Source organism: Paramormyrops kingsleyae, chromosome 25 (assembly GCF_048594095.1).
Source record: "Paramormyrops kingsleyae isolate MSU_618 chromosome 25, PKINGS_0.4, whole genome shotgun sequence".
Lineage (NCBI taxonomy): Eukaryota > Metazoa > Chordata > Actinopteri > Osteoglossiformes > Mormyridae > Paramormyrops > Paramormyrops kingsleyae.
Genome location: NC_132821.1, coordinates 30,056,829 through 30,065,039, shown reverse-complemented (window position 1 = coordinate 30,065,039; position 8,211 = coordinate 30,056,829). Strand labels below are relative to the sequence as shown.

Below are 8,211 nucleotides of genomic sequence, written 5' to 3'. Positions count from 1 at the left end.
TCTCTTGATTTCTTGGTTCTGTTTGGCTTAGCAATTAAGATTGGTTCTGTTTTATAGTCTGGGCCGATACTTGGCAGATGAAATTTAACACAGATAAATGTAAGGTAATCCATGCAGGGAGCAGAAATATAAAGTACAGATATTTTATGGGTTCCACTGAAATAAAGGTAGCGGATTACGAGAAAGATCTCGGTTTGTATGTTGATGCTTCCATGTCCCATTCATGCCGATGTGGGGAAGCAATAAAAAGGGCCAATAGAATGTTGGGTTATATCTCTAGGTGTGTGGAGTTTAAGTCAAGGGAGGTAATGTTACATTTATATAATTCCTTGGTAAGACCCCACCTAGAATATTGTGTGCAGGTTTGGTCACCATACCTTAAGAAGGACATTGCTGCCTTAGAAAAGGTTCAACGGAGGGCTACGAGAATGATTCCTGGTCTTAGAGGAATGTCTTATGAGGAGTGGTTAACGGAACTGAATCTGTTTAGCCTTGAGCAAAGGAGACTAAGGGGGGATACGATTCAGGTCTATAAGATTCTAACGGGTCTGGATGCTGTTCAGCCAAATGGCTACTTTAATATTAGTTTAAATACTAGAACTCATGGCCATTGGTGGAAATTAGTGGGAGAACATTTTAAAACAAATTTGAGGAAACACTTCTCTACACAGCGTGTAGTTAGAGTATGGAATAGTCTTCCTGCTAGTGTAGCGGAAGCTAAAACCCTGGGTTCCTTTAAATCAGAGCTAGATAAGATTTTAACAACTCTGAGCTTTTAGTTATAAGTTCTCCCCAAACGAGCTTCATGGGCCGAATGGCCTCCTCCCGTTTGTAAATTTCTTATGTTCTTATAAGACCTGTTTAAGGTCATGCCAAAGCATCTCAATTGGATTTAAGTCCGGACTTTGACTAGGCCACTCCAAAGCCTTAATTTTTTTTTTTTTTTTTTTGAGCCATTCAGAGGTGGACTTGCTGGTGTGTTTTTGGATCGTTGTCCTGCTGCCCAGTGCACTTGATTTCTTGATTGACCAGGTCTGGCAGTAATCAGGCCTGGATGTGGCTAATAACATTGAACTCAGCTTTCCTGTAATTGTTGTTGATCACAATTAATTCATGATTTACCAAGTTCTTGCTGCCAAAGATGGCACAACCAGTTATTAGATTTAGGGATTTAGGAATTACTTTTCCACACAGGGCCAGGTAGGTTTGGATAGCTTTTTTCCCTTAATAAATGACATCATCGTTTAAAAACTGCATTTTGTATTTACTCTGGTCAATTTGTTTGATGATCTGAAATATGTAAGTGTGACAAATGTGCACAAAAATAAGTATTTGGGAGATTACAGTTTTGTATGATAAGTGCAGTGGAAGCGGGTGAGGATGTGATTGTGGCTTTTCTGAGAACTGACACTTAAAAATAGGCTGAACACCAAGCCTATTTATTTCATTTGGTGTAAGAACAGCGAAAGACAGGGCATGAAGGCAGCAAAATTCTTTATTAGGCTGTCTGATGTACCAAATAAGCCGTGACTCTGTGTCCGCATACAAGAGCCCGCAGTTATTTTCTCACGCAGCTCCTGTGTAGTTCTGCTTCATGTTTATCATTCTATGCCATAAGAAAGAAGGTTCACAGTTACTGTCTTCTCTGCGTGCAAGCAAACAGAACGGGTCAGAACCAGCTCTGTAATTGTCGGTGTCACCTTCCTCTTGGTTGGTTGCTAAGCGGCCCCCGCCTCTCACGCAGACGGACAGTACTTTGCAACACAGTTTTTGTACCTTGTGATCATAGTAAATATTTCCCAAGGAAGCGTAGCATTTTACACTATGTCTAAATGTCCACTATATCTCCCCCTTTTTATTAGACATTAATAATTATGAACATAAAGCATAAAGGCACATAATCTCAGAGAGAATATATCATCCATTTCTGAGTCCCACAATGGAGACTCAGTCAGTCTATAACTTTCAACACTCAGTAATGGTTTCACTGGGGAAATTGCTCCCATCATAGAATGGGGGAATCCACTTTGGTCTGTCCAGCCTCTTCATCTGCCGTCACTCGGACGAATTGGTATCCAGTAAGGTGCACATGTCTAGGTAGGTAGATGGGATTGAGGCGAGACTGGTGATTGGTGCCTTTCTTGCAGCTTATTGGTGCTCAGAGTGCGGGCACGCCCAATCAGCACTTGTCCCACCTCTTCCAATCACGTCGTCACCTAATGACACTCCTCCTCCTGCTGTCCCTGCGGAGCCCCACAGCGCTCTGATCTTCCCCACGTGTCAACTTAGCATAGTGAGGAAGCAGGTATTGAGATGGACACGGTTTGTTCGGACCAAACCACACCCCGTCTCTCACTTCACACCCCGCTCTCTCACAGCTGCTTCTCCTTTTGTGTTGCCTGCAAATCTGAAGCCTCGGGGTTAATTTCACAGCCGTTATCTGCGCACCGTCGTCTGTCGTGGCAGCCGTGTTGCTGCTGCCTCGGCTGCCACGTCTGCAGCTGCATTTCCTTTGCAAACACAATCAATAGCATTAGTTTGATCTTCACAGTTACATGTTGCTAGACTTTTAGGCAAATGAAGAGCCTGCGGTAAATCAGATATTAGTTGGTGGTGCACAGTTTGTTTTCCTATAGATGTACGAAATCCCCCTGAGCTTCCACAGGGCTCCGAAATCATGTGTCACTCCAAAGGCATATCGGCTGTGTGTAGATCGTCGCTGCTCCCCCTTCTGCCAGCTTACGTGTCCCCGTCAAGGCCGCCAGCTCCGCAGCTTGGGCACATCCAGGCCTTCAAGGTTTTGTGCACAGAGACAACTGCAAATCCCATTTTGTTGGTTCCCCCTGACTAAACTGGGAAAAATGGGCATTCTTACCGGTGAGTTTTCACATGGCACTATTACTGTAAGCCCACTTTTAATAATAACTGGAATGCAGGCCTGATTCCCTCTATCACCTCTGGTTTCAGCGAGTATTGTGGTTTGCACGGTCCAATAAGTATAATAACCGCATTTTTTGCCTGGCCAAGTCATTTTTACTGCCAGTTGTACGCCTCTTTTAGCGATCACTGTGTAATTTATATAAGTCACATATATGTCTTTGGGGAGGGGCTGAACTTCACTGTCGGGTCACACCAATACTCCTCACCTGCACTCATACATCGTCTCACCTATGGGCCCAGATGCTTCCACTCATCCTCTGTACCTTTGGCCAGTGACACATGCGGCTGGCCACAGAACTTTAAAAAAAGAGATTTTATGAGACCACTAAACTGCTTCAGTTTGTTGCAGAATTGCTGCCCTCCATTTGAACTCGTAACTCGAAAAAAGTTCTTAATTAAAAATTGAAACTGGAACACCCACTGAAGTCGGAATTCCGACTCATGAACAATCTACACAACCCCGACCTCAGAATTCAAGACGGCTGCACCCTTTATCAACAGAAGTTAAAGCTGTGGTTTTACACCATTTATTAGCACTTAATTTTTATTTGTGACTCATTAAATCAGTCATGCACATTATAAATGTATGTGCATGGCTGCTATCTGTGGATGTGTTGCTATGGTGTTTTTATGTGCAAAATACCAATTAATGTGCTGTTATCAACTGATATTGCTAACAATGGGCACAGCCGAGCAACTTGTCGGATTTAAGGTAGTCTGGGCTAAATGTACAGTAAGTGAACAAAGACAAAGGCCATTTTAATTGGGGTAAATTCAATCTGTTAAGTTATCTGGCTAAGCAAGAAATCTTGCTTTTTGAAACTGGTCCCTGGTATTGCTAAATGGCTTTGTAACTTGCTGCACTGGAACGCAGTTAACTTGCATGTGTCATCATTCCCAGTTCTGAGTTCTGACCTCCGAGGTGAAAGGCCAACCCCAAATTCCTTTTTTCACTACTATTGATAGACTGATTAACCCCTCCCAACACATCTTATTTGAGCTTCTTACACTTGATAGATGCAATGAGTTTGCAGATTTCCTCAATGATAAAATTGGGGCTATAACAGAAAAAATAGGGAATATTCATCCCCAAAACCTGAACGTTAATCTACCACATTGTATTGTTCATCCGTCTGTGTTTTCTCCTATAAATCATAATTCATATTCAGTTTGATTTATAATGATATTGCTTCTAAACTCATCAAGCTCACTCTTAACTCCCTCCCCAAAATTAAACAAATTCTAAGTTCATTGTTGGCAGATGTTCTGAATAATAATACAGTGGTACCTCAGTTCTCGAACTCATTATAACTTGAATTTCTTAAAAGTCGAACCAACCAGTTCAAAAAAAAATTACCTAGAGCTCGATCTGATTCTCAGAAGTCAAACCGTGAACGCCGACCTTAGATAACTTGTACATGCGGGGAAATTAGTCACGCGGCACGTCTCTCAGCGGAAACAAAGCATAAAACTTCAGTCTCAGCCTTGCATTATCTGTGATAGCACCGTGCATGTTTACACTAACTGAATACATATATTTAGACAGTAAAAATACATTTAGACAATGATAGACAGTAACAGTAATTATTATTATATAATAAATTACATATTAAAAATAAAGTGTTAAATAAAATATGTTTAATTATAATAATACTGTCGTACTCAGCAGGATGGAACGGAGACAAAGGCGCAGACGTCAGGGTATCGGGGAATACGGGGTTTAATCACAGGTAAGGCAGGCAAAACGCAGACGGACAATACAATGACCGGAATGGTGAAGCAAACTGAAACGCGGACTAAATACAGAGGACTCATCACAACAACCAGAAACAGCTGATCACATGGGGATTCCACACGGGGTTAACAAGGGGCCGTGGCACACGGAAGGAGCGGATGATCGGAGCAGGACACTTTGTTTTTTTTTAACTTTACACATTGGATACATTTATTTTCTTACTTTACAAATTACTGTTTTGATAAATGTGCTTAGATGTGTTGAGTACAGTATATGCTCTTCTTGTTTTATCCGGTTCATTTTGTATTTAAATGCTAAAAAAAACATATTTAGGTGTAATTTTTTTTGAGCCGGGAACCAATTAATTGCTTTTCCATTATTTCTTATGGGGAAAATTCGATCACAACTCAAACTTTTTAGGATTCGATCCGGAGATCTGAACGGATTAAGTTCGAGTTCTGAGGTACCACTGTATCTCTGTTACCATCAGAGGAAGTTGTCAGCACATGGATTGTGCCATGATCAAAATCTTTTCCTGATTTTGCGGGTTCTGAACGGATTAAATTCGAGTTCTGAGGTACCACTGTACTCTTTTTCACAATATCTTAAAACTGTTGTTGTCAAGCATTTGCTGAAGAAAAGTAATTCTGATGGTACTGCGATGACTAATTTGTCATGACCTGCTCGTACGATCCTCGTGTGTGCCACGCCCCCCTTGTTACCTCGTGTTAATTCCCGATTGTAATCACCTGTTGCCTGTTCTGTTCAGCCTGTCCTGTGTATTTAGTCCGCGTTCAAGTCTGTTTTCCCAGGTCTGTCATTGACGTTGTTCACTGTGAGCTCCCTGTCTGCCTTGTTACCCAGAATAAATCCTGTTTATAAAGAAAATGGAGGGATGACTATTACGTATGTGCATAAATAAAATATATGAACAAGATAATATCACTTAGATGTATAAGTAAATATACAAATATTTGAGTTTGGGGGTTTCTACGGAGCCCCTTTGCTGTCATGTTAGAAAAATGAGTATTTCATAGTACATAGCGGTTTCAAGTCTTGCAGAGTTATGAGGAAACTATTTTACATCACGTCATTGAACAATGACAATCTACACTGAGAAAAAAGATTCAACCACAGGCCTTTTTCAGAATCTGTCCTGGTTCGCTTGGGCATGGAGCAGCACCTGAGCCGGGAAATCAGGTGAACGAGGACTTTAATTAGGAAACAGCGCGGAACACGATAAACCACCAAAGGACGGACGTTAGTGACCGGACTGGGGAAAACGTACCTAACACAGGCTTAAATACATGGGACTTATGACAGTAACAAGAAACAGCTGGTAAACACGGGAATTCCACATGGTGTAGATGAGGGGGCATGACAGGATCAATCAAAAGGAACATTTTAATGCTCAGTAATCCTCCAAAATAAAACCTGGTACCCCTTTTACATTTCAACCTGACTTCAATGCATGAATATGAAAATTAAAAAAAGTATAACTGAATGAGGAAATTGAACCCTTTATGTGTCAAAATGAAGACATGTAGGGGTGTGTGGTTAAGGTGTGCAAGTGAGTCTTGGAGGGTGGGGTTATCGGGATCACATGACTTGTGGAGGTGTGGCTGAGGTCAGGGGTCACAGTGGGCTGTATTTGACCTCTGTGTAAATGTCAAGCAGTTGTCCTTCATCTCTTCTGGCCTGCCCCTATAACACAGTATCACTGATTAATAAGACATTTATGATCTATGATGTCGTGTGATCATCAAAATCAGTGACAGCCAATCAGACAATGAAGTACCTGGGTCCCATTTGCACCAGCAGGAAGTCGCTGTCCCTCCTTCACTGTCTTATGAAGCTTCAAACCTGAAATTAAATATTATTCCTGTTGACACATAATATTGATACTCAGTGTAGAAGGGCTGCTGTCCTTCTTCTACAGTCTTATGATGGTCTGATTTCTTCATACCTAAAAATTTATTTTTATAAGACTGACACTGAGTTCAGAAGGTATAAAATAACAATGCATTCTTTTTATCGTGGTTTGTCCTGGGTTGTGGTTATGGTTTTATATGGGGTTATGCATAAATACAGAGGCAGTGTGTTAGTTCAGTTTGATTTGGAACATAAACACAGATTCACAGTAACCCAACGTGAGGGACTGTGTGACTATTGTCCTGTCAGGCAGCTACAGCAGACAGAGGGAGAACAGTGAGGACCCCACTCTGTGAAAGGTGGCATGCAGTCAAAGGAATAACTGCAGTCACTCAGGGTCTCTCCCCCCCAGGAGGGTGTGAAATTCACAGCACGGGGCGTGACGGTGATGCTCCAGCTGACTCACCATTTTTGTATCCCTGCATGTATATGAAAACAGAGAGGCGCATGCAGAGCAGAACTGCAGTTACAGTGACCACTGGGATCCATGGATATACCTGCGTGCAAACACAGTGAGGCGCAGTGGCGCATGTGGAGCCACCTGGAGGGAACGCAGGAGAAGTACATTAAGTTAGATGCTTTAACACACAAACCCCATCACAACATGGTTGCACGAATCACTAGGGGGCGCTGTTGAGCTGTGGGAGAGGCAGGATTAAACTACATGTGGACGCTGGTATGAGATATTATGACAGGATTTTAGCAACATAGGGAAGCACCAGGGTCTTAGAAATGTCTTCCCAGCCTTTTCCAGACTAATAGGTAAAAATGAGCTCAGTGTTTCGGAAATGATTTTGATCACATCATGATCCATGTGCTGACAACAGTCTCTGACTGTAACTAAATAATTGAGATCTTCACTGCACAGTTCAGGTCCAAATCAGTCCAAAATATTCAAGTGAATCTAGTGAGCTATGTACTAGGATTTTCTTAACCTTGGGGTTCAATGAATATTTTTCAATAGGAGTGTTACGATCCCCAGTCTAGGGTTGGGGATCGCCAGAAAGGTTAGGGAAGGGAGAGGGGGAGACGAGACAAGCGGGGAACAGGGAAAGGGAACACGGGAAACAAGAGGGATCTTTTTTTATGTTTTTTTATTTTTCACAAACACTTTCACAAACACCAGGTGTAACAGACTTCGGGAGTGACAAGGCCAAAACAACAAACAGAACACCGCTACTGAACGAACCCAATCTAAACTAATCCTGCGTGAAATAAACAAGGTATAAACAAAACAACAATACTACCACCTAGCTCCCTAACCAAACCAACAATAAATCGTCACGACTCGCAAAACAAAAAGGCGGTCACTCCTTACACACACCTGGTACGAACACACTCAGCAAGCACACAAAAACACAAGCAACAGTACCGAAGGGAGAAGGCAAAGAGAGTAGGCGAAATCAAGCGAGAGATCAAATAAACCGGGAAAGAAATCAAACCAAAGCGACAGTACTGAAGGGCGAAGCGAGAAATCAAAATCCAAAAACCAAAACCGTCATACACTAATAATCAAAACCAATAAACAAACAAGAAATGAGCAGAGCTCCCGAAGCGTGTGAACTGTGGCCTTTTCTGTTTCACCTTTGATTACCATGCAAACA

General features: G+C 42.0%; 1 long non-coding RNA gene across 1 annotated transcript in view; it reads left to right on the top strand.

The window, feature by feature from the left end:
• The window catches only part of LOC140582849 (uncharacterized), a 28,141-nt gene that overhangs the window by 4,918 nt on the left and 15,012 nt on the right, over positions 1-8,211 (top strand). The window lies entirely within an intron of this gene.